Genomic DNA, 25,081 nt, shown 5'->3' on the forward strand with positions numbered 1-25,081 from the left:
AGAGAAAGAGGGGGAGAGAGACAGAAGGAGGGACGGAGGGAGAGAGGCACAGATAGGAAAGAGGGACAGGCAGAGAGGGATATTCAAGGAGATAGAGAGACAAAAACACATGGAGATTGAAGGGAGAGGCTGGAGAGAGTGAGGAGCAAAGGAAACACATGAGAAGATGTAACCAAAGGAGCAGAAGAGAGAGAACAAGGAAACAGAAAGAAATGAGATAAAATGATGGAGGGAGGTCAGGAGAGAGGAAGACGTGAGGGGCTTTGGAGGGCCACCTGGGCAAGGGTTGTGCTGGGAGCCCCCAAGGCGGGCAGGGTGCCCAGCTAGGAAAGTCGGGGTGCCAGAGCTGGAAGACTGGGGAGACGGCGGCAGAGGAAGGGGAAGTGGCTTTGTCAAGGGCATCTGGCAGTCTGGGGGCCTCACAGCTTCACCAGGCTCTCACTTAATCCACCTTCCTGTTTTCTTAGTCACATCAACAAGCAACCTTGAAATGAGAACCGGAGAGACAGAATTTCTCCATCACCTACTATGCATCGGGCATTTAATTGACATCGAATGCTGGGTCCCTCTCAGTAAGGCTAGGGAGTCTTCATGCTGGGATGACTTCCAGGTACAGATGGGGAAACTGAGGCTCAGAACGGGGGCTCCATCAGGACCTCGCCGAGTCTGGGTGGAGACCCGAGTCCTCCTCCTGGCATCAGCTCCTGCCCGCCCCCCTCTGGGTCTGCTGTGCGCCGCCCCGGACCCTGACATGAAGAGGACCATGTGTGGACGGGGCGGAGAGGAGACAGCTCTCTCCACCATTCCTCCTGGGTCTCTCTCTGCCAAGGAACGCAGCCAAAATTCCTTGGAATCTGTTGCTTTAAGCTACGCACTGAGGGGAACAGAGTCAGGCGGGGATGTTCGTAATGGTTTCCAAATGTCTGGCTGCAGCTGCCTCCTCAGCAGGGAGAGACAAGAAGGCCTGGGGAGCGGGGAGACCTGCTCCCGGCCTCCCTCTCCCCCACATGCATTTCAGGGGTGCTGACACCCCCGGAGACCTGGGTAGAGGGGTGTGCTTCTCCAGTCAACAAGCTAAGGGATGAAAGAGGGAATGAATGAATGGATGGATGGGTGAGTGAGGGAGTGAGGATGGCCCAGGGTCCAGCTCTCCTTTTCTGTAAAATGGGGATAGTCACACCACAGCCTGCCACTCCCACTGTTCCGTGAGGTCCTTACATGCATTAACCGTCTTAATGAAATCTCATGAGGATCCCAAGGGCATGCCCATTGGACAGACCATAAAACTGAGGCTTGGAGGGGAAAGAGCTGGCCTGAGCTGTAGAGTGATGATGGGGGGAGAATCGCTTGAATCCGGTCTGTTTCCAGAATTCCTGCCCTTGGTTTACACAGGCACACAGGAGACGTTCCGGATGACCTCGGTTTAAAAGCTGCGTAGACCAGATGCTCCTAGGGGTAGTGGGCGGTGGTCAGAGCCAGCGAGTCCTCTGTGAGTCACACAGACCTGATCTCCGTGCAGATGGTCATCCCTGATGGGTCACCCTGCCTTACCAAGGCTCAGTTTCCTCTAGTTAGAGTGGGGCAAAATGGCCTCAGACTTATTGGGTTGTCGAGAGAGGCTGACTGGATATGAGTGAGAAACCTTTCCCATCACTGGCAGGCACACTGTAGGTGTTTGTTTTTTTTTTTTTTAATAATATCGATAGTATATCACAAATGCATGCATGCTCATTGATAACCCATAATTATTTCTGACTGTCTACTGCTCTTTATATGGTTTTCTTCCCTTACTTAATCTGCCCTGCAAGCCTACGAGGTCTGTTTGATCCCTATTGTGTAGAAAGAATGAAGCTCAGAGAGGTTAAGTGGCCTGCATGAGGCCACACAGCTAGTGGGACATGGTGGAGTTGAGAGCCCAGTTTATCTACCCCTAGGCTCTTTAGTTAACACACAGATGTGAAATCATGTCCATCTGTGTGCCTACCACTTAGGATTTTTTTTTTAAAAGGGCTAGCCTCCCCTTTCCCCTCCTCTGCGGAATTCGCTTTGCTCCTCTGCCTCTGTATATGGGGCTCTGCGGTCTGGGGCCACAACCACGTGCCTCAGCCATCTGACAGCGTTGGCTTCCGTGCCAGGCTCCAGAGCCTGGAGAAAAGGGCTCAGAAATGCCTGACAAAGCCCTCCCACCAGGCTCCAGGCCCCGCCTCCAACAGGACTTCTTCCCGCGGAATCGCATCTCTGTTAAGGTGAGCGAACCATGATTTGCTTTGAAATTTACGCATAGCTGGCCTGTAGTTGCCTGAGGAGAGTTAAGAGAGGGATTGTGGTGGAGAAGATAGAGAGACAGCGATTCCGGTTGCCCCCGACTCCCCTGTTTGGAGAAGACCGCAGCTTGGCATTTTGTTGTCTGCTCCTTCTTGATAATGATGGCTATCATTGTGAGCAAGCAGAGCACTGCGCTCTGCATGTATTGATTTTTTCCCCCTTAAAGCCAAGTCTATTGTTTTCTATTGATGAGGATAGTAAGTACAAAAGGATGAGACGATCAAGTCCTATTTAAGGAAAGGCACTTGTGTTAATGTTTGGCATGGACTTACCCAGGGTGTAGCACTCACACACACACCATCATCAGTCGTGTCCGACTCTTTGTGACCCCATGGACTGTAGCCTACCAGGCTCCTCAGTCCATGGAATTTTCCAGGCAAGAGTACTGGAGTGGGTTGCCATTTCCTTCTCCAAGGGATCTTCCCAACCCAAGGATCGAACCTGGGTCTCCTGCATTGCAGGCAGCCGCTTTAGCACCTGAGCCACCAGGGAAGCCCCTCCGTGCATATATATGTATTTAAAAAAAATTTTTTTTTTTTGCTTCGCCAAGTGGCACGTGGGATCTTAATTCCCTGACCAGGGATCGAACCTGCATCTCCTGCACTAGAGGCACAGAGTCTTCACCACTGTGCCAGGGAAGTCCTACACATTTATAGTTTTCATATCCTTCGGTTCTGACTTTGGCTCAGGGTCTCAGACTCGCCAGCCCCCGGCAGCCCATAAGAAAGAGCGCAGGGGTCTAACAGGGGCCAAGCCCGCCGGGCTCCCCGCGTCCCACCCTCGGGGACAGCTGCTATCGCTCTGCCTGGCTGCTGCCTCACAGGAATGCAAGCTCAGCGTTACTATGTGTTCCCATTTTCCAAGAAATTCCAGAAATCTAGACTTTTATATGAAAGCTCCCATTTAAACATATTGCAGCAAATTCCTTTTAAATAAAGCATATGTGGGGCCAAAAAAAAAAAAAAACCCACCCCATGGGGCTGTCCTGCATTTGCGACCTGTGTGCTTCGTGTCATGCAAATAAATGTCCGCCCCTCACTTTTAATTCAGCAGATGCATATGGCTGGACTTGTGTCATGGAATGATCCCACGTGCCTCTGCGATGCGGGTTTTGAATCGCAGGGCACTTTTTCTCCCAGTTTTCTTTCTTGTGTGTTAGCTTTTCCCCAGCCCCCTCCCTCCAGCTCCCCACTCATCCTCTTTCCCTTCCCCCCTGCCCCCCAACCATTCAATTTTATTAATGGTTGATTTTCTTTTTAAACTGTCTGGAGGCTGCTGTGAGCTCCACGGTTGCAATGGCTGATCGATATCTTGGCGGGAGGTGAGGGGTGGGGTGGGGGGAGAGTGTTATTTCATCAGCTAAGTGCCAGGTAATCTACTTGGTAAATCCCGTAGCCTCTTTTTAAGCTGGCCAGAGACTGGGCAAAAGAAGCTGGCCAAAGACCCAAATACGCCGCCTGATGGAATCGGGAAGAGATGCGTGGAGACCCCCTTGGAGGTTTGATCTGCGTGTTGCTGGTCCTCCGCATTGCTAGTTAATCCCAGCAATGTCTCCAAAGCTCATAACCATAGTTAGAACTGCTCCATCTGTACTAGAGGAGACTTAATCTCACTGAACTGTCACAAAAATGCTACCTTGGGAGTAAGGTGCTCAGCTTGAAGGCAGAAACCGAGGCAAGAAGAAGTTTCAGGGCATCTCAAGGTCCCCGGCAGACAGAGCTGGATCTGAACCCAGGGCTGGCTGACCAACCCCTAGTCTCGAGTTCTTCCTGCACGGGAGCTGGCTCAGGGGCGGCCATGGAAAGGGGCCTGCGTGGAGCGGCGGGGAACCCCCCCAGCCCCGCCACAGCAGAAGTCCCCATGGCCTTGTGAACGGTTTTACCACATTCTTCTGGTTCCTCTTTATGGAGACTGGTAGTCCCAGACGTTGTTCAATTACGGATTTATGGCCGCCGCCAGGGCCGGCCAGCGCTCTCCTCCGCGCGGCTGGAAGGCATTAGAGCTGCAAGAGGATGCGAGCAGCTTTCCTGGCGACAGAGGCCCTGTGAGAACTTGAGCTCCAGCCCAGGGACAGGGTTTTCCTGTTTTTGGAGGGTCAGTTTCAGCACGGAAGCCGGGGTGGGGGGACGAAGGTGTGAGCAACCCGATACGCACAACACATGATTTCCATTGATTTTCTTAGCAGGATGCCTGGGGACAAGGTTCCAGATTGCAGCGACCCCGCTGGGATGGGGGGATGCGTGTGGAAGGGCTGGGGGTCCAAGAGGCTCCCAGAAGGAGAAGAGGGGAGTCCAGGTGGTGAAGAAGGTGGGCTTTGGAGCCGGACAGCGGGGGAGGGGCGGGCGGGGTTCAAGTCTCAGCCACTTGAAGAACCTGAGAACCTGGACTCTTGACCGCACCCCTCTAAGCCTCCGTGTTCTCACCTGGGAAGTGGGGATGACAGTGGTACCCACTGCACTGAGGTGTTGCTGGGATTCAGTGAGATGCTGAGATTCACGTGCTCGACACGGGGCTCAGTGTGGATCTTCAGCAGACTAGATTTTCTCACGAGTGATAAAGGGAGGAAATGATAACTCAGCAGTGGCTGTGAGCCAGGCTGGGGCCCGCGTCTTTGGTATATACTGTCCCGCACCATCCTCACAGCAGCCTGTTTGAAAGATGAGGACGAGGAGGCTCAGAGAAGCACAGGGTGGCCCATTCCACCAGGAGCCCAGGACAGAGGCCTGATGCCTCTTGTCCTTCCAGTTGTTCCACATGTCCCGCCTCCTGCCCCCCAGACCCTGGTGAGCGTAGCAGGTGGAGAATGACAGTATCCAGAGTTGAAAACGAGAGAGCCTGATCCTGGGGCAGAGGCTGGAGGTCCCCACCTGGTGCCCTGGCAGCTGAGGCAGGAAGCCCCGGTCTTGGGTGAACGGGGGGAGCTCCCTGATGTCTGAAAGGTGCCCTGGCAGCTGAGGCCGGAGCCCTGGCCCACTGAAGTCTGAAAGCAATGGTGAATCTCGCTCGGGTTGTCTCTGAAGGGCAGAGACAGCAGGAGTCAGTGTCTTGACCTCCCGTCCTGAACCCCTGCGGGGGAATCGCAGCCCAGACCCGCTCAGGGCATCCGAGACCAGACAGGCGGCCTCTTTGAGCCTCGGGCTCCTGACCCGTGAATCAGGGCTGTGCCAGGCAGAGATGCCGCCCAGATTAAATAGGCGAATGTGGGAGATTGGCTCCTCCAGACACAGATCCTGGGACTCTGGGACTTTGCGTGCCTGGGGTTTATTGGGATGCAGTTAGGGAGACCATCGGGATCAACACCTCTAGGAGAAGGGAAACAAGCAGAGCAAGGCAGAGAGAAGTTGGGGTGCGATTCAGGCTCCCCCAGGATCTCAGCTGATCCATGGGCGCTCCAGAGCCGAGAAGGCTCTTCAAGTCATCCTGCCCAGAGGCAAGGAGGCCAGGCCCTTGCACCCCCATCACTGAGCAGACACTGGAAGGAGGCTTGACCTTGGACGAGGCAGCTCTTGCTCCAGCAAAGGGTAGTTCCTGGGGGCAGGGGCTCAGCTGGAAGCCGTCTGCCCTCGCAGCAGCGGGGGCGACGCCTCGGTGGCCACTGCAGCAAAGCACCACTTGACACTGGGGTGGGTCCAAGCACGTCGCTTGCCTTTCCCTCTGCCAGGGAGCCTGCCATGAAGCCACTGAGGGGCAGAGGCAGGTGGGGACAGGAGGCTGCCTTCCATGCGAGCGGGAAGCCGGGCGGGGGAGAAGGGGTGATGGACGCCAGGAGGAAATTCTGCCCTGCCCGTGATGTCTCACGGGGCTGGGGTCTTAGGTGAGATGGTTGCACGGTGGTGCTGGGGGGGCGTCAGGGAGGTAGTATGCACCCTGAATCACACGGCTGGCTGCATCTGGGGCGAGCCAGGCAGGAAGCGCTGCCCCCAGGATGGAGGAGAAACGGTCGTGCCATCCGAGTGCTGCCCACCCCTCAACCCGCCCCCCCCCGAGCCCCCACCGCCTCCCCTGTCACCCTGCAGGGCTCTGCCTTACAGCCGGCGCTCGACCCTGGAAAAAATTGACTGCCTGTTTCTGCCTGACTGCTCGAGAGTTACAGGCTGCAGAGACGGGGGGCGGAGGGGGGCCGGGGGCGGGCGGCCTCCTCCTCATCAGGATGGATTTTTCTGCTTCTCTGCTTGTAGGAAGAGCAGGAACAGGATACGGGAGGCTGCTCAAGGAGTAATCACTGTGCGGGCGAGGGCATGTCAGGGGCTGGCTGTGTGACGGAGGCGGGGTGGGGGGCGGGGGATGAGGGCCAAGGCGGCGTGGGGGAGGCCGGGCGCCGTGGCCTCCTGGGAGAGTGGAAGCCGGGGCTGCCCCCGCTGCACACATGGGCACTCGCCCACCGTCTGTCCTGCGGTCTTTCCTTGTTCCATCCTCCCTCCTATCCCTCCATCTCCCGTCCTCCTTTCCTTGTTTCCTCCCTTCATCCCCCGCCCCCCCGCCTCCCATCTTCCCTCCCTCCCATCCATTTGTCTGACCCTACATACGTTAATTTACATATTCCCAAACTCACCCCTTTCCCACTCTTTCCCAGTACCCATTTGCTTACATTTCTGGGGATCTGCCAAAAGCCCAGTGTGGTACCGGACCCCACTGATGACCAGGTCAACGATTCCGCCCTCATGGACTTCACAGTCAGTCGAAAGAGGCTCTGACTCTGGGTGGGTTAGAGACACTTGAAAGGGTCAGAGCGGGCTTCCTGGAGGAGGAAGGATTTGAAATCAGCCTTGGGAAAAGGTCAGGTTAAGAAGAGGGATGGCGTCACAGAGGAGCAGTAAGTTTCTGTATAGGCATAGCTGGAGGCTATGACACAGGTGGGGATGATCTGGCTTAAGCAGGGGAGGTTCCAGAACATTGCCCACTTAAACCTCACACTTACTCTCCACCACGGATCTTCCAGAACCTCGGCGTGCCATGAAACACAGTTTTAAAAACCACAGGAAGGTTACGAACTGGTTATTCCGTCTGGACTTCGATGAGACCCATAGACTGCAGGTTCCGCCTCTTACATGTCCAAGAATCAGAGTTTTGGGGGGAGACAGTGAAGGCCGTGTTTCCTCCAAGTGGAAATCAAGTCCCAGCTCCTTGGGGAGACACAGAAGGTCCTCCAGTATGCTCTAACCCCCCGGGGCTCATCGCCACCACACTCAGCCCCCACTTGCCAGCCATTTCCAACTACATGTGGTTTCCAGACTGGCTGGAATCCAGCCTGCCTCTGCCTGGAGCGGCTCCCCATCCCTCCAGTCTTGTCTTGAGTCCCTGCAGACGTCCCACGACCTGCTCTGAGAGCTGAGGTCAGGGGCCACGCTGTATGCAGTTGGTGCTCAATATATGCTTGTTGCATGTACCTCCCCCGGCCCCCACAACAAACCAAGAAAAACGTGAATGGCAATGTGGACCCAAAGTTCATAAACATCTGTCTTCATCTTCCAGGATGGTCAAGTCCATGTGGGGTGAACTGGGAGAGGGCGGGGAGGAGGGGCAGTGTCGCTCCATGCCTGCACACAGTAGGTGCTCAGAACGTGCTGCTCGAGGGACACAGAGAGTGAACCCACATCTCTGGGAGGTGCTAAAGAATGATTCGGAGTATGAGAAAGTGGTCACTGGTGGTCTTGATTCGGAGTATGAGACAGTGGTCGCTGGTGGTCTGAAAATGTCCTTCAAACCTCAGGGTGCACTCCCCCCTCACCGCCCGCTTTGCCTGGCACATGGAGGAGCCTGGGGCAGGGCAGTCTGTGGATGCACGCCCTCATTCCAACTGTTTACATCATTAATTCACACGGCCCGATTTGCATTTGCACTCCAACTCAATACTTTTTATGATGCAATTACTACTCAGAGATGAATTTTTTATGAGTTTTCCTTTTAATGTCTCCGGGGCCCTTTATTCTTAAGGAAATCTCCTTGTGGAAGAGGACTGATTCTCTTAGAGTGTGGGGGGTGGTTTAGAGCCCTCTGGCCCCCGCTAGACACCACCCAAATAACCCCTTTTCCAGGCAGCCCTCCCTGGCCTCGACGCCTGGGGAGGAAGGACCCCCTTGTGGATGGGCAGCAATCCAGGTTGGTGGTTAAGGGAACGAACTCTGGGGTCAACATATCCTGGATTCAGACTCCCTCTGCAGCCTGGAAGAAACAACTAAGCTTCTCTGAGCCCCAGGATTGTCATCTCATGAACAGGGATCAATAGCCACGTGGCTACCGATCTCATGGACTTGCCTGGGGGACACTGTGGGCTCTTGTGTGCTTAAGTCCCTGACTTTCATGAAATATGTGCTGTTACTATTATCATACGCCTGTACAAGGACCAGCCAGCATCCGTCCACTTAGATAAACTAGGCTTCTTGGCCTCTGTATTTCACTGGGTTTGCAGGGGGGCGGCGGGGGCAGGGGATCACCCACCCACTAGAAAGATACAAAGAGCGTCTTTAGAGTTTAGAGACCTCAAAGTCTGATACACAGGCAGACTTTCTTTCTTTTTCTTGCTTGTCCCAGTGCTGGTCAGTCCTATCTACTGTAATAGGAGGAGGCAGGGAGGGGGTCCTGGGGAGGCAGGTTACCGCCTGCAGAGGTTAAGATGGCCTGTATTCACATGTGCCTCTGTTGATTCCTAGAATCTCCCAGACCTTGACTGAGCGACGCCTTCTTTTCTTTGCAGACGCAGCACCTGAGGTCTGGCGGTGGGGGGAGGGTGGGCCTGAGGACCTACTGCTCCTTGCAGTGTGGAGAGGTCTCTGCCCATCTCTGTGCCCATCGTTAGAAAGTGAAAGTGCAAGTCGCTGTCCGACTCTTTGGGACCCCATGGACTATACAGTCCGTGGAATCCTCCAGGCCAGAGTATGGGAGTGGGTAGCCGTTCCCTTCTCCAGGAGATCTTCCCAACGCAGGGATCGAACCCAAGTCTCCCGCATTGCAGGCGGATTCTTTACCAGCTGAGCCACGAGGGAAATACCCATCAATAGGCAATTCCTGTTCATCCATCGTGTGCTAGGCCGAGCACCCCATCGTCAGGGAAGTTTTCTCGGAATGCCCCGTGGCAGCGTGGATTTCCTGTTCTAGCTCTGTATCAAACCACCAGACTTGTGAAGGGTTTTTCTTTTCTCCCGGTGCCGCTTTCTTCCTCCCCCACTTCTTTCTTCCCATTCCTCTCTCTCTTACCTCTCATGCATCTATCAATCTATCCATCCATCTACCTTACATTTCCCAGCCATTTTTAGTGACAAAAAAAAAAAAAAAACAGCTACACAGTCCGAAAAGCAAATGTTTACACAGCACAAAAGCTCTCTCACCTCCTTGTACCCTAGCACCTAGCTTTATCCCTGAGGCATCCATTGTTCCTGACTCCTCGTGGATTCTCTCAGAGGTCTTTTTGGCAAGTCCAAGTCCATGGAAGCCCAGCCAAGGTCTCTGTCCTTTATGGAGGGACGCATTGTAATCATTGTCTGAGCCCTGGCTGTTTTCACCTAGAGGATGCTTTGTGTCCCCGTATAGGCATCAACTTCCTTTAAAGGCCGCAAGGTGTCCTGTTCTGGGATGAGCCAAACTAGATCTATCCAGGGACCCTTTTCCTACTCTTCACCTGTCACTACCTTTTGAATGCCTGTCTCTCCGAAGTGACTGTAGGCTTTGTGGGCACGGAGCGGTTTTTGTGTTCTGTCTATTTTCTATTTCTATATCTTCAGACTATAGCTTGGAAAGTCTTGAATACAGCAAGTTCTCAATAAATAGTCCTTGAATGGGTGGATGGAGGAAGGAAGGAAAGAAGGATGAATGGATGGATGGATAGCTGGATGCGTAGATGGCTTATAGAACCTGGCCTAGGTCTCTGGTTCTCCTGCCTCCCCCCGGCCTCTCACGGCCCCTTGACCTTGATCTCTCCCAGGGAGGACCCAGTGGGGAGTCCCTGTCTTCTGGGGAGGGGACGCCGGTTTGCAGATAAGCACACGCTGTCCTACTGTGCAGCTTGTGAACCCAGGAGCCACAGCGGGCTGCCAACCTAAGCTCTCCCTTGGACTCTTGCGAACAGCAGTGACTCCCCAAGCCTGCCAGGGCTGGGTGGAGTCGCACCACGTTATGGAAACTTCTATTTCTGCTTTACAAAAACAAAGCAGGGGAGGAGAGCTGGCTCTGCGCGAGGCCCACACTGGCCCCTGAGTCATCTCTACCTCAAGCAAGGGCGAGAAAGCCCTCCTAGGCCTGGGCCTCTCTGGGAGCCATCAGCCAGTGAGGTCATGCCCCTGCCTCCAGCATCCCGTAGCCCTGGCCTCGAGGAGATCGCAAACTCAGATGCCCCTGGGGTGGGGGTGGGGGCGGGGCGGGGCGGGGCGGCAGGTCAGAAACATACAATGAAAAGTGCGGCCAGCACAGAGCCAAAAGAACACTTTTCCACACCAGGAATCTGGATTTTTTTTTTTTTTTTTTAATGTGAAATCTCCCATTTTTTAAATTCTGGAAACCAATTCAGATATATCTTTAAACATTCTACGCAGGCCACGCCATCGTGCAGAGGGCTGGCCTGAGCGAGAGAACCACTGGTGGGGGCCTCTGCCAGATGCTTCTCCCAGAGAGCTGCAGACTCTCTGGGTACCAACTGGGATGTCTCTGTTCCCTGTGGCCAGGGGCCCTCTCTGCATCCCTGAATGCCGGAGATGCCGCTCGCTGCTCGCAGATGGGAAGCAAAAGTGACAGTCAGGTGCTTGCTCTGCTTTTAATGAAAGCACGGGCTTTGCAGATATAGATCGGCCCCTCAGGGGTGTGCCACTCTGAGCGATGCACTTCCCTTGCACCTCTTGGTTCCCTGCATCCTCTTCAGCTGAGACCCGGTGTTTATAAGCTCAGGCTCTGTTTTCAGAGTGTCTGGGTTCAAGTCCTGGTTCGGCCACTTACGAGTTGGGTGAACACGGACAAGTGATTCAAGTTTTTTTTTTTCCTTCTTGCCAAATCTCAGTGTGCTCACCCGTGAGACGGGAGTCATGACAGTCACCATAAAAACTAAATGAACTGATATGTGGGAAGTGTTGACACTTCCGCCAGTGTGGTAGATACCATGGTTCTCCCATTTTACAGATGAGAATACTGAGCCCCAAAGAGCAGAAGTCACTTGCTCGAGGTCAGTCATTGCTAGACACCAAAATACGAGGTCTTGTGGGTCTCGGGAGCAGAGAGTGCTTCTTGTTAAGCCCTTGATCCGTGTACTATTGATAAGCACCCGTTTGCCACCAGCTTGTTAAGCCTTCTTTTGGTGTGAAGCTTTGTGCTTGGCACTAAGGCGTCAGCTCTAAGCAAAGCAGGACCCACCCAGAGGAAGCCCATCCCATTAAATTCTCAAGGAAGCCGCATCTGATGAACGAGGCAACTGAGGCTCAGAGAGGTGAAGGGGCTTGCCTGGGGTCACACAGCTGGTCAGCGGCTGTGATGGGATGCTAATCGGGTATGCCTGTCCTCCCCTCCAGAGCAGATGCTTCTCCCGGGGGGAAGGGGTGGGGAGCCCCCTTTTCTCTAGAAGCTTCTGTTGACAAGCAGGGAGTTGGCCTCCACGTCCTGGGAGAAGCTGGAGACAGCTCTGACCACTTAGCAGTGGGCCTGAGAAAAGAAGGATCAGCATGTGCTCATGGGCCCAAGCCCAGGTGCTCAGATACCACTGGCAGTCATCTGTGGGCACCAGGCAGATATTTGCAGGAGCCCCTGACTTGTTTCTGCCTTTGGGTCTGGGCACAGCACGTCACTGCAGTGCTCGTTCACCCCTTGGATCTGAGAATGACCACACGCCCACGGAGTCCATGACCAAGGCTCATGCGCCTTTCATTCCTGTGTGCTAGCCTCAGAAGGGATGGCATCACCCCCTTGCATGAGTTGTGACATCTAGGCGACTTAGTGGACCACATTTATTACTATGTGCCAGAGGCTGTTCTAAGAGCTTTAAATTAATGGACTCGTTTAATCTGAAAGAGGACCGCCAGCGTGGTAGATACCATGGTTCTCCCATTTTTACAGATGAGAATACTGAGACCCAAAGAGCAGAAGTCACTTGCTTGAGGTCGGTCATTGCTAGACACCAAAATACGAGGTCCTGTGGGTCTCGGGAGGAGAGAGTGCTCTTCCTGCCTGGAGGACCCTATGTGATGTGCAGGGGACTCAGCTCCATCCACCAACCCAACTGGCCACTTACACACCACCCTGGGTCAAGCAGCACGCTTGTGGAGACCCCGTTTCAAAACTACTCCTTGTTATGTCAGGCTCACCTCTCGGGAGGACAAGGACAAGAACGCCTGCCTATAAACATGCTGGGTGCGTGGAAGGCAGTGACCATCACCCCTGGTCTCCATAAACGTGGTCAGCCAGTCGCTCACATCTGCCGAGAGCATAGGCTGACATTATGTCAGAAGAACTAGACTGAGGTAATTAATTCAGGGAAGAGAAGAACCGGTCCCGTCTTTGCCCATCTGCTGCTATGTGACCTTGGGCATGTCCCTTCCCCTCTCTGGTCCTCAGCATCTCCAGGGGCTTAAACTCTGTGACCTCTAGGAATATTTTAGGCTCAAGTAGTGGGTGGATAATTGAAAAGACCTGGGAGCATTTCCTTCAACTCGTCCCTCTTTGCTCCCTTGTCTGGAAAAGCCAGTGGCAAAGACGCCACTGTCTCCTGCCTGATTTGCATGCATTCTTGGCAAGAAGAAACCTCAGGACTAGTTTATTGTTTCCATAGCTAACGCTATGATGGTTATTATTGTTCTATTAGCTGCATGAACCGAACTGGGGGAGAAGGATGCACTGAGTATTTCCTCTGAACTCTCTCTCGAATCCTTGAAGTAACCTCGGTGCTGCCATGCCTTTCACGTAACAGACAAGGAAAGTCAAGCTCAGAGGGGGTGATTAAGTAGCTTGAGGTCAGTCTCCACGCCCGGTCGGGGAGAAACCACAGTTTGAACCCGGGAACTCTCAGTTCAGCATCTTGGCTCTCAGCCATGAGATGTCCTGCCCTGAGGGTCAGAAAGCAGATCCTCCTCCTCCTCCTCCTCCTCCTCTTGCCCCAATGCTCCTCTCACCTTGGCCACCCCACATGGAAGTATTCTCAGTCCAGACGGCCAAGAAAAGAGAAGTAAGAAAAGGGGGAAGAAAAAAATGAAGAACGCTTTGTTCCTTGAAACGTTCTCCACAAACACGGTCTCTGCCAGGTACACGACTTAACTGCGGAGGTGACCCCCGAACCCCCTGGCCACCTCCAGCCCTCCTGGCAGCCGGGGGTGGTGGTCACGTGACGCGCAGACAGCCCTGGTGGCTATTCAAGCATGTCCACGTGAAGCGGCTCCAGTGAACACAGCTCCCATGAGGGGACAGGCGGGGGCTGGAGTCAGCCTTGGACACGGCCCCTCACGCCATGCCAGAGGAGCCCCTGTCAGCACCCACTGCCCTGGCAAGGATGCTGGGTGCTAAGCCTGCTTCTGAGCTCCCTGACCAGGAAGCAGCAGCTCTCGAGAGTTGAACTGGCCACCACGGGTTAGAATCATCAGTGGGCTTTTGCTCACAAAAGTCGAGCCTGACCGTCCAGCTTCATTCATTCATTTCATACTCATTGAAAAAATGTGACGTGGCTGCCACTCTTCTTGGTAGCTGGGATATAGCAGTGAGCAAAATAGGGGATATCTTTGTGGAATCTCCAGTCTAGCAGGGTAGATAGCCATTAAAAAATTAAATACTCAAGTATCCAGTCACAACTGTGCTAAGTTTCAGAAAGGAGGAGTAACATCTGAGGACTAACAGAGTTCTAGAGCTATGGGGCAGATTAAATGAGATGCTGCCAGTGAGCCATTAGTGTGGGTCCAGCGCAGACCTGCAAGTGGTTCGTGTCACCGTCTGTGATGATTTATCTCTGTTGAGAAGAGGGGAACCATCTGCTCCAAGGTCACTCACCCAGAGTCCGCACTTGAACCCAGGTCTCCCAGCTGTCACTGCAGCACTTTGCCCCAGCTCCGGTGAACTTTGCATGCCCCGGGGAGAGCTACCCTCCTCCTGCCATTCACCAGCCTGTCACAGACACACCAGAACTCAAACCCAAGGTCAAACCTTGAGACCCACGTGCCCTGGGTGGCAGCACGGCTCTCTTCTGGGGCACCCTGGCTGGGGGGAAGGGGCAGAGGAGAAAGCAGCCAACACAGCATCACCCTGGCGGGAGCGGTAACTTCTCCTAATTATTTCCCAGCTCCCAGATTCATTAGCGACCCCGGTATTAATTCAGATTGTCGCATTTATCCCCATCTGTCCCAGATTCATCACTGAGACACCGACGATGCTAATGTGGAGGGTTTCAGCTATGAGGTCTCACAGGTTAAAGTTGTTGCTCAGGAGGAGGAAGGACCCCAGCAATTTTTGCTTGAGAACAAGAAAGGAGAGCCCCCTTACCCAACCTAGACGCACCACTGTCTAAAGCCTCCAAACCCCAAAGCGGGCAGCCCACGGCCCACGGGCAGATAACCTTCCACCCTGGCCTCCGCATCAGAGAAATTCCTTTTAAATGACTCTACAGACCTTCCCACCCACCGAGCTCCCCTCTTTGGTTAACAGATGGGCTCAGCTAACCATTCCCAGCTTTCCGATAAAGCAGTGTCAGGCAGTGAGGCACCCTCAGGAAGGCATGCTTGGATAATAAATTCCAGGGCACCCCCGCCATCTGCAGGCCGCCAATCACAGGGCACAGGGCTCGCCAGGGCTCCCAGCCTTCTGCTGCGGAGGAGCGGGGGGCGGACCCCCGGCGGGCGGGGTGGCGGCCAGCCCCTGCCCACACTTGCCCGCCCCTGCTCCCCTGTCCTGCTCAAGCCTGAGACCCATCCCAGCCGAAGCGGGGCCCGGGCCATTCCTGCAGAGCCCCCTCCACCGATGCACACGAGACCCAGCAGGCAGGCAGCACTTGGATTCAATGCTGTGATCACGAGCCTCGAAGGCAGACAGGTTGGACGCGCTGCCAACATTTTGGCTCAGCAACATTTCACGGCTTCGTCTCAGGCAAGCCTTTCCCATCGGAGTCTTGGTTTCTCCATCTACAAAATGAAAGTTAAAGGGACTTCCCTGGTGGCCAGTGGTTAAGGACCCACCTTCTAACGCAGGGGATGTGGCTTCAATCCCTGGTTGGGGAACTAAGATCCCACATGTTGTGGGACAGCCCTTGAGTCACAACCAAGACGCAATGAAGCCAAATAAATGAACAAATACATTTTTTTAAAAAGGAACGAGAGTTAAAGACATCTCTTCTCTCACAGGTTTCGTTTAATGACGTATGTAAAGCGCATGGCACAATGTCCAGTCAGTGAATGTCAAGTGGTGATGATGATGATGTCATAATGCAGAAGCCATTTAGCCTGGAAAACAGATTTGATGATTTCTGCTTCGTATGATTCTTGTGTTGGAGATGTGATAGTAGGCATTCAGTGTCTTAACCTGTTAACACAGTAGGCGCCTCTGTCGAATCTCCAATTCATTCATTCATTTATTAATATCAGAGGCATTCACTAAACACTATGCCAACCTCTGTTAGGCCTGGAGAAACAAAGTCATGGTTTCTACCTTCAAGTCGTTCATGGTCCAGAGGGTTGACTGAGCAGTCTCTGCAAAGGTATAGATTCTGAAGGTCCCAGAGGTTTTGCCACCTGTCTAGACAGAGGCCAGGCTTCCCAGATGAGCCCTCTCCATAATAATAGAGGCTATTTGTTCCACATTGCTTGAGCTCTTTCTGGTTGCTGAGGTTTCCTAAGGACAGGGATGCAAAATGTGCAGTATGTGTTCTCTTGAATCCCACACTGGGCCAAGGCAGACATCACTAAGTGAGCCCTATCCTCTTTTATACTGAGCCCTAGAAAGATTCTTTGCTCCTGGCAGTCACACACACATGATTGAAACTGGCACCCAAGTTATAAACAGACACCATCCCAGCCTTAGTTTAGGGATCAACCATCCAACTATGTGAACTACACCTGGCCCTCTACTTGTTTTTGTTAATAAAGTTTTATTAGAACACATCCATGTTCCTTCACTTACATATCATCTTTGGCTGTTTTTGCACCACAAGGGCAGAGTTGAGCAGCTGTAGCAGAGACCAAATGGCTTGCAGAGCCCAAAATATTTACATTCTATCCCTTTACAGGAAAATTTCTTTGCTGTTGGGGATTTACTATAAGAAGTGAGCGGGGTCACTGTGAACTGAAATTGTCAGCACCTCACCAAGTCCTGTCCACTCTCACACTCACGTCTACTTGCTATGAATGCCCATGATTCTTTGCTTCTGAGTGCTGTCCTGGCCTTGGCAGCCTGCATAGCCCAACAGAGGGCAGGCTGGAGGTGCCAGCAAGTCAATGTCCCCGACTGGAGACAGGGTTGAGGTGGGCAAATGCTGTAGTCCCCCCAGCTCTGAGGCCACTGCTGAACATGACAGAATTGCATGCTAAACTATCAGAGAAGTGGTTTCTATCCTTTGTCCTTGCTTCTGCTTGGTCGTGTTGCACAAGCTTCTGTTAGCTAAACTCTTAGCCTTGTCTCGAAAAGCAAATCTCCACCCTGAAATGCCCTACTTCCCTGCCCACGGCAGACATCATTAATCAATCACAGCCTGACTTCCCCTTTGCATCTTTTCCAGTAAAGAACGCCAGCCAGATACTATCAACGGATGGGAACTGGCACATCAGACTGAATACATTACATGAGGAAACGCTCACGATATAAGCCGAGCAGAAAGAAGCATGATGGTAAGCGCAGCATAAACCAGTTCTTCAAAAGAGAACGTAAGTTTGCCAGTGCAAATGATAAGTGCAGGAAAGTGGTATATCACAGGGGTGTGGGAAGGCGAGGGGCAAGATTGCAACGTTCTTTTTCCTCTTTTGTGTTGCCTCTACACTACCTACTCATTTGATGCTTGTGTTCTTTGAGCACCTATTACGTGCCAGTCCTGTGCTGAGGGCGCAAGGATGATCAAGACATGTGTCATTGCCTAGTTGAAAAGGCAATTACTATGCAAAGTGATAAGGTTGGGACAAAGCCCACGGGGACAGGCTCCGACCTCAGTGCCCCTGTGCTTGTTTTCCATGCGATTCTTCACAGTTAGGATGCTGGAGTGACTTGTGAGGTTATGTGAATTACTCTCGATATTATGCAACGAGTTCCCCTTCTGGAATCTTCTTTTCTCTCTCTCTCTCTTTCCCTCTTAGATTACAGACTCTGTGAGGGCAGATCCTGCATCTTTTTTGTTTCCTGCTACATCCCCAGCACCTAGAACAGTGCCTGGCATAGGGCCTGGGTTCAATTGGTATTTCGTAAGGAAGAAGATGCATTTATTAAAAAGCGGGAGGTGAGCATGGGGTGTACACTGTGATGAGAGATAAAGGCGAATGACTGACTTGTAACTACACAAGAGTTTTCACTTTGTCCTGAAGGTTTTTAATGTAATCAAATGAAAGGAAAAAAAGAAACAGTTTAGTCTTTGCAGATGAACACAAGGGTGAACCACCCACACTAGTATCCAATTATTAGCTAATCTGTAATGAATGGGGTTTAATTTTCAGTTCACATATGGGCTCTGGTCTCTGAGAACTTCATCTCAAAGCACAGGAACAGGCAGCACAGACTTGAATACTGATGGATGGGTTTGCACCTCCGGAGTGTCAATATGTAACATGCGATTTGTCTTAAGTTGTAGAGTCACTTTGATTCCTCTTAAAGTGTTTCCTACCCATCCAGGCAGAGAAGAGTTTCCAAGGCAGGCAGTGGAGAGGCAAACAAAAGGTACCAGTTTCTGCTGTGATGCCAGGGTTCCTGAAACCCCTGGAGCCTCAGTTCCTCATCTGTCAAACAGGGTCAGTGACAGTGATTCCCTCAGAGTGATTGTGAGGAGGAAGTTGCCTGACACACACTGAGAGCTTCATCCTCAAAGGTTACACTGATGATGGTGATGATGATGGTTTGATGATGGTGGTGGTGATGGTGAGGGGATGATGGTGATGATGATATACTGGAGCTGGTAGAGGTCTGGTTTTGCAGGGAAGGAGGGTAACTGAAGTCCAAATGGGAAGTGACTGGCTCAAGATCACACAGGGAATCACTAACAGCGCTAAAATCCCAGGGAAATTCTCAAAAACCAATTCACCTACTCTTTCCTCTGGGACTGCAGTTCCGAAACTGTGAACTGAGGCACGCTGGGCGCCACTGCTGCTTCCCGACCGTGCTGCAAGATATCTTTAATTGTCTAGGTCATCCTCGAAATACTTGGACTCTCTCCAATGTCATGTAAACTACTAGCTTGAGGTCATTCCCAGTTCCAGCACCAGAGCAAACCGCATTCCTTTTGATGATGTCATATCTCTGTGACCCTGGGTTTTCGGTGGTTGCTGTGATAAAAAGCAAAGTCTGGGCCAAAACCAGCGTGGAACAGGAAATGAGGTTGCCAGAGTCCAATCTGATTCTGAGGTTTCAGAAGCTGTGCAGAGCCCAACAGGCATATACATTTCGATAGTAAGTAACTGTGCTTATGTAAGACTGAAATAAAAATATTATTCTTCTATCAACTTATATGAATTGTTTTTTCAAACTGCTGCTAAGTAGTTAGGGCATACATGCTCATTAAATTTGCACCTAAATACCTAATAAACAGAAGGTCGAGGGGTTTCTTTTGGTGAAACAATGTAGGAACACTCAGACTGCTGGAAACTCAGAAAGTCTAAGGACCTCTGCTCCCCGAGAAAAGGCTCTAAACTTGGAGGGAAGGAGGCAGGCAGCTCCAAGCCTCCATCCAGGACTGAGACCTGAGCGAGGGAGGTTAAGGCCTTGCAAACAAGACAAAGCAGGAGCAGGAAACCCAGTCTCCCAGCTGCTACCAGGCCTGTGTTCGTTTAGAACCAGCGCCATGAGTAAAGTGGGGACCGTGTCCTCCCACTTCCCCAGCGAGAGGCAGGGGACTGGCTCATTCCGTGAAAGAGTCTTTGGTGTTTACTCTGTGTCAGACACCGAACTGAGCTGATACCATGATAATGAGGCAGAGACTCTGCCTTCAAAGGTGGGAGAGGGAAGAGAGGAAGAAGGATGAGAGGCAGGAAGGAAGCTGGCACTATGCTTATTCTTACAAATAAAGCTCCGCGAAACACAGTTTCAGAGAGGTTAGGTAAATGACCCAGAGTCACCCAGCATCTAAGAAGCTAGATCATGACTCACTACCAAGACAATCACTTTTATCCCTGTGTGGGGGCATCCAGTGAAGTTGCTCAGTCGTGTCCGACTCTCTGCGATCCCATGGACTGTAGCCTACCAGGCTCCTCCATCCATGGAATTTTCCAGGCAAGAGTACTGGAGTGGGTTGCCATGTCCTCCTCCAGGGGTTCTTCCCCACCCAGGGATCGAACCTAGGTCTGCCGCATCACAGGCAGACACTTTACCATCTGAGCTACCGGGGAAGCCCATTCGTGCTCTAATTTGAGTGTGATCCGATCTGAAGAAGGGTGGAGCCTTTCCTGGTGGTTCACTGGTTAAAACTCTGTATTTCCAATGCAGGGAGCACAGATTCAGTCCCTGGTTTGGAAATGAAGATCCCATGTGCTGTGTGGTGTGGCCAAAGGGGGAAAAAGGGGAAAGATATGAAAAGTATGGTACTGGCCCAAAGATGCAAATATTGATTGATGAAATAGAAATGAGAGCCCAGAAATAAACATTGATGGTCAATTTATTTCTGACAAAGATGCCAAGAAAACTAAAGGGGTAAAGTAGTCTTTTCGGACAAATGGATATATACATGCAAAAGAATAAAACTTAACTCAAAGTGGACCATAGACCTAAATGTAAGATTCAAAATTATAAAATGCCTAGGAGAAAATATAGAAGTAAGTCTTTATAACCCCGGACAAGGCAGTTGTTTCTTAGGATGTTAAAGCACAAGGGATAAAATTAAAAACAGACAAATTAGACTTCATCAAAACTGGAACCTTTATGCTACAAATAATATTATCAAGAAAGATGGTGATGGATGTTAACTAAACTTACTGTCATGATCATTTTGCAATGTATACCAACATTGAACCATTCTGTTTTACGCCTGAAACTAATACAATGTTATGTCCATGATACCTCAATTAAAAAAAGAAATGCAACAGAAAAAAAATAAAGTGAAAAGGTAATTCATAGAGGGAAGAAGTTCATTGCAAATCACATGTCTGGTAAGGAATCTGTATCTAGTATATGTAAAAATGCTTAAAACTTCCATGAGAAAAAGACAATCCAATTGAAAAATGAGCAAAAGATTTGAATAGACAGTTTCCCAAAGAATATAGACAAGTGGCCAGTAAGACCACGAAAAGATACTCAGCATTATTAATTCAGTAGGGATAATACAAATCAGAACCATGAAGATGGCCCTGACCCAAGAGGCGGATAAGTGCTGGTGAGGATGCAGGGAAATCGGAACACTCACACGCTGCTGGTGGGAACGTAGAGTGGCACAGCCCTTTGTAAAGCAGCCTGGCATTTCCTCAGAATATCGACCATAACCTTACCGCATGGCCCAGCAATTCCACTTCTGGGGAATCCACCCAACAGAAATGACGACACGGATCCATCTCCAGACTTCGACAGGAATGTTCACAGCAGCACTCCTCACTGTAGCCAAAAGGTGGAAACAGCTCACACGTCCGTCAGCTGATGAGTGGACAAACAAACCGTGGCCTTTCCGTACAATGGACTGTTGCTTAACGATAAGAAGGAATGGGTCACCCTCATGAATGAGTGAAATGACATGTCCTATTGAACGTCCTTAGCCATCACATAAAGCAAACACTATAACCACTGTTCTGACAATGAGGAAATGGAGGCACAAAGAGGCTGAAAGTCCCCAAGGGCCCGAAGGTGGGGACTTCTAGGAGTCAGCGCTGACAGAGATAAGTTAGCTGGGTGCGGTGTTGTTGGATGGTCCTAAACTCGCGGGGAATTCACTTATTCCCGTTCCCTCATTTAATTTAATACTGTTTATTGGGCTCTGTCGGAGCTGAGGCTGCTGTCCTGCCTGGGTCTCCGTGGCTTGACCTTTCCAGGACATTCCAGCCCAATTTCCAACTGCCCACACGTGTGTCTGTTTGCTCAGGGTTTCTCTGGCCACCGAGGCTTTCTCTGCCCGTGAATGTGGTGAGGAGGGATTAAGAAGCCCTCCTTCTCTGCCCTTGCTTCACCCTACAATTTGAGAATTGATGTACAACTCTCTTCTTCACCCAGTTCCGTGCTGTCTCCTGGAGGTTCCCAGCATGGTTGGACTCCTGGGGTAACCTGCTCGTGGGGTCCTTTTCATCCTGTTCCATTTCCCCACTCCCAGGTAGGTGCCTCCTGGAATCACCCAAGTGCACTCAGGTCCTTGTCTCGGGGCTGTCTCTAGGGAGGCTCAAACTCAGACAAGCACCCCGTGCCAGGCACTAGGCACCAACACAGGTTGGTGAGCAAATTGGTGAGATTTGGTGCTCTTAGGGTGCCCAGGCTTCAGGGCTGGATGACTGGCAGTTGTGACACATGATAATCTAAAGATGAGCCCGTTCCTGCTGTCCTATTGCATTGGAACCAGCATGTTTTTCCTTCTCTTCTCAGCCCAGAACCTGACATCTCACTCAACCCCAAGATGCCCCAGGGCAGCAGCCTTTTGACCAGGACAAAGGCAGTAGTGACCCCGTTGGACAGGGGCTCCCACAGAAACCAGGGCCACACGCAGGACCCACCTGGTGCAGGGCGGGGGGAAGTAGAGATTGGAGGGTTGCTCTGTCCATCCTGCTCACCCTTCCGCTGCTCCCCATGCCCCAGCTCCAGCCTAAAGCAATTAAGTCATTTGCTGCCGGGACCTGGAGGTGGCAGTAACATATAATCACAAACATAAACAGTTTTATATGGTGATTATGAATTCTGCCTGTTCTTTTTTTTTATCAGTGCAACCCAGACCGAAGATTATTTTCTGCTTGATATAATTCTAATTTTGATCCACCCTCCCCTCACCTCCACCCAACTTCACGAAGGATTAAGATGGGGCTACAGCTGATCGTTGGGGCTGTGACAGAATCGAGGCTTCTACTCGCAGGTCTTGTACTGCACAGATTGGACCACAGACCTTCCAGCCTGTGTTAAGTTAAATCTCCAAGTGGTGACAACCCATCATTCCACGGCTGGGCCCGGCCCACACTGCCCTCACGTCTCGTCTGCATCTCAGCGATATTTCTCCTCTGGTCTCCTGGACTCCAGTGTCTTTCCTTTGGCTGGGACCAAAAGATTCTTTCGGAAAACATGAATCTCTCTGCCTGACCGCTCCTCCCCAGGTGTTCAGTGTCTAGCTACATGGCGCCACCGGTATCCCGGCATCAGCTAAAATCCCCGGAGGCTGTGTGTATTCCAAACTCGGTCCCAGACATCCCTTCCCACAAATAGCCTCGGTTCTCCACTGACTCCAGTCTGTCCTGGTTCCAAGGCGTCTTCTCTCACCTGGGGAGCTGAAGATGCTCTCCCTCTGGCTGCCAGCTTCCTTCTTGGTCCTTCCTCTTCTCTTCTCTGCCTCTCCCTGCCCCCACTCACAATCCACCCTTCATCCCAGCAGCCAGAGGGAACGTTTTACACATAAATCACGCGATGCCCTTCCGTTGCACTTAGAAAAAAAAAAAAAAAATCCAAATTCCTTGCCATGACCCCGCCTGCCTGGCCTCTGCCTCCGCCTCCGCTTCTCGCCTGTGCCAGTCTCACCTTCACACGCTGGGCTCCAGGTGGGCGGGCCTCGCTTCCAGTCCTCAGGCAAGATAAGCCCCTTTCAACCTCAGGGTCTTTGCCTTTACTGACCCCCCCACACCCGCCTCCAGCACTGTTGCCTCATGTCTTGATAGAGTATCTACTTCTCATTCATGTCTTAGCCAAACTTAGCGAGACTTTCTTTGCCCAGCCTCGCCCGAGAGTCTTTCCCTGCCCCTCCGACCCCATCATTCGGTTTTATTTTCTTCCTGTGTGCTCGGGCTAAGTTGCTTCAGTCGTGTCCAACTTTTTGCGACCCCGTGGACTGTAGCCCACCAGGCTCCTCTGTCTTTGGGGATTCTCCAGGTAAGAATACTGGAGTGGGTTGCCATGCCCTCCTCCAGGGGCTCTTCCCGACCCAGGGATTGAAGCTGGATCTCCTGCACTGCGGGCAGTTTCTTTTCTGTCTGAGCCACCAGGGAGGCACGGACTCACTGTGGGTGTGCACGTATTTATGCGGTTACTCCACGTGCCCTCCTGCTGGAATGTATACCCAACGAGGACACTATTTTTGTCTGGTTTGCTCAGGACTCTGTCTCCTGGGCCTCATGGAGGAGTTGGTACACAGTAGGTGCACAGTAAGTACCTGTCAAGTGAGTGAAAGAAGAGCACCCTCCTTGGTTCCCTGAAGAGCCCTCCATGAAAGGCTGCCAGACTGCCTCCCTCCTACAACTACATTATATATTTATGGGGTAATCAGCAATGGAAAAGTTCCCCATAATAGTAACTAGAGCTTAACATACAAATAAACTGAGCGGCATTAAGGACGTTTTGTGGCCACTGGGGTGGATCAAGTGAGCTAATCGCCCAGCTCCCAGCAATTAAGTCAATTAACCATTTAGACATATGCTGAGCCATTTCCCAGCTCGAGTTTCCTGTGGGGGGAGCGTCTGAGAAATTTGTGCGACTTACTTATGGTGTAAGCTTCTGGTGGTTGTTCCTGACTGGGATGACTGGGGAAGCACAAGAGAGGTGGCTGGTTAAATAAGAAAAAAGTCAAGGCTGCAGAGAACATGTGATAAGGTGCGTGTTTCTCTCCAAAGGCACTTTGCTCTCTCTCCTTTCCTGTCTGCAGAAAGGATGGGAGGTGCAGCTGTTTCTTGCCTTGATTGACTCACTCAGCATCTTCAGTGCTGTCTCGACACCTGGTGAGTCATTAGGGGTAGGAGGAAGAGAGGAGAGAAGCGAATACAGGGCAGCCTTTCTGGCCACAGACTCAGACCTGGGTTCAAGTCCTGACCCTCCACGTCCTCCTCTGGGAAGTGGGGAATGACAGAGCCTGCCTCACAGGCTTGTGGGAATGAAAGAAGATGAGCAGAGTCTTTAAAACAGCACTGGACACAGGTAAAGAGCCGTCACCATGGTGGTGATGATCGTCATCATAACTGAAAGGCGAAAGGGAGGGAGGCTCAAAGAGGGTGGATAAAGGCTGACTCCTGACTGACGACACTCCCGGGTGGAACCCCGGTTCCTTCTGGTGTCACACTGCTTTTCGCGACTAACTTCACCTCTCTGAGCCTCAGTGCGCTCATCTGAGAAATGGGGCTAAGAACGCCAGGAGGGGGTTTAAAATCAAGCAGATCTGACCCTTGAGAGGCACTGGGCTGTGGTCCTCCTCGCCCCACTGGATTCTTTCTTGCATTTACAGAAGGAGGAATGGAAAGGACTTGCCCGAGGTGGCGGTGCACATCCAGAGACGGAGCCCAGGTCTCTGGTTCCGCTTTCAGAGCTGCCTCCGCGTTGCCTTGCTTGGGCATTTCACAGTCTTGTAAAACAAAGCCGTCCTTTCAAGGAGAGAGATGCTCCCGAAGATAATTAGCATGTATCGATCTACTGTTTTCTTTTCTTTTTTTTTCCCCAAGCACTGCACAAAGCCTTTCACTGATATTTTGTAATTTAAACCTTACAAAGAAATTCTGCGAGGTGTATTTCATGGACAAAGAGAGGACTC

At 51.8% G+C, this 25,081-nt stretch overlaps 1 long non-coding RNA gene across 1 annotated transcript; it reads left to right on the forward strand.

The window, feature by feature from the left end:
* The first annotated feature begins 1,903 nt into the window (after positions 1-1,903).
* LOC147355698 (uncharacterized) lies at positions 1,904-22,665 on the forward strand. The gene is made up of 4 exons (XR_015144051.1): positions 1,904-2,246; positions 16,985-17,093; positions 21,592-21,688; positions 22,288-22,665. It is a non-coding gene; the product is annotated as an uncharacterized LOC147355698 (long non-coding RNA).
* Positions 22,666-25,081: the final 2,416 nt, after the last annotated feature.

The sequence above is a fragment of the Bos grunniens genome, chromosome 17 (assembly GCF_055505025.1).
Source record: "Bos grunniens cultivar Pamir isolate PY7600 chromosome 17, Bosgru_T2T1.0, whole genome shotgun sequence".
Taxonomy (NCBI): domain Eukaryota; kingdom Metazoa; phylum Chordata; class Mammalia; order Artiodactyla; family Bovidae; genus Bos; species Bos grunniens.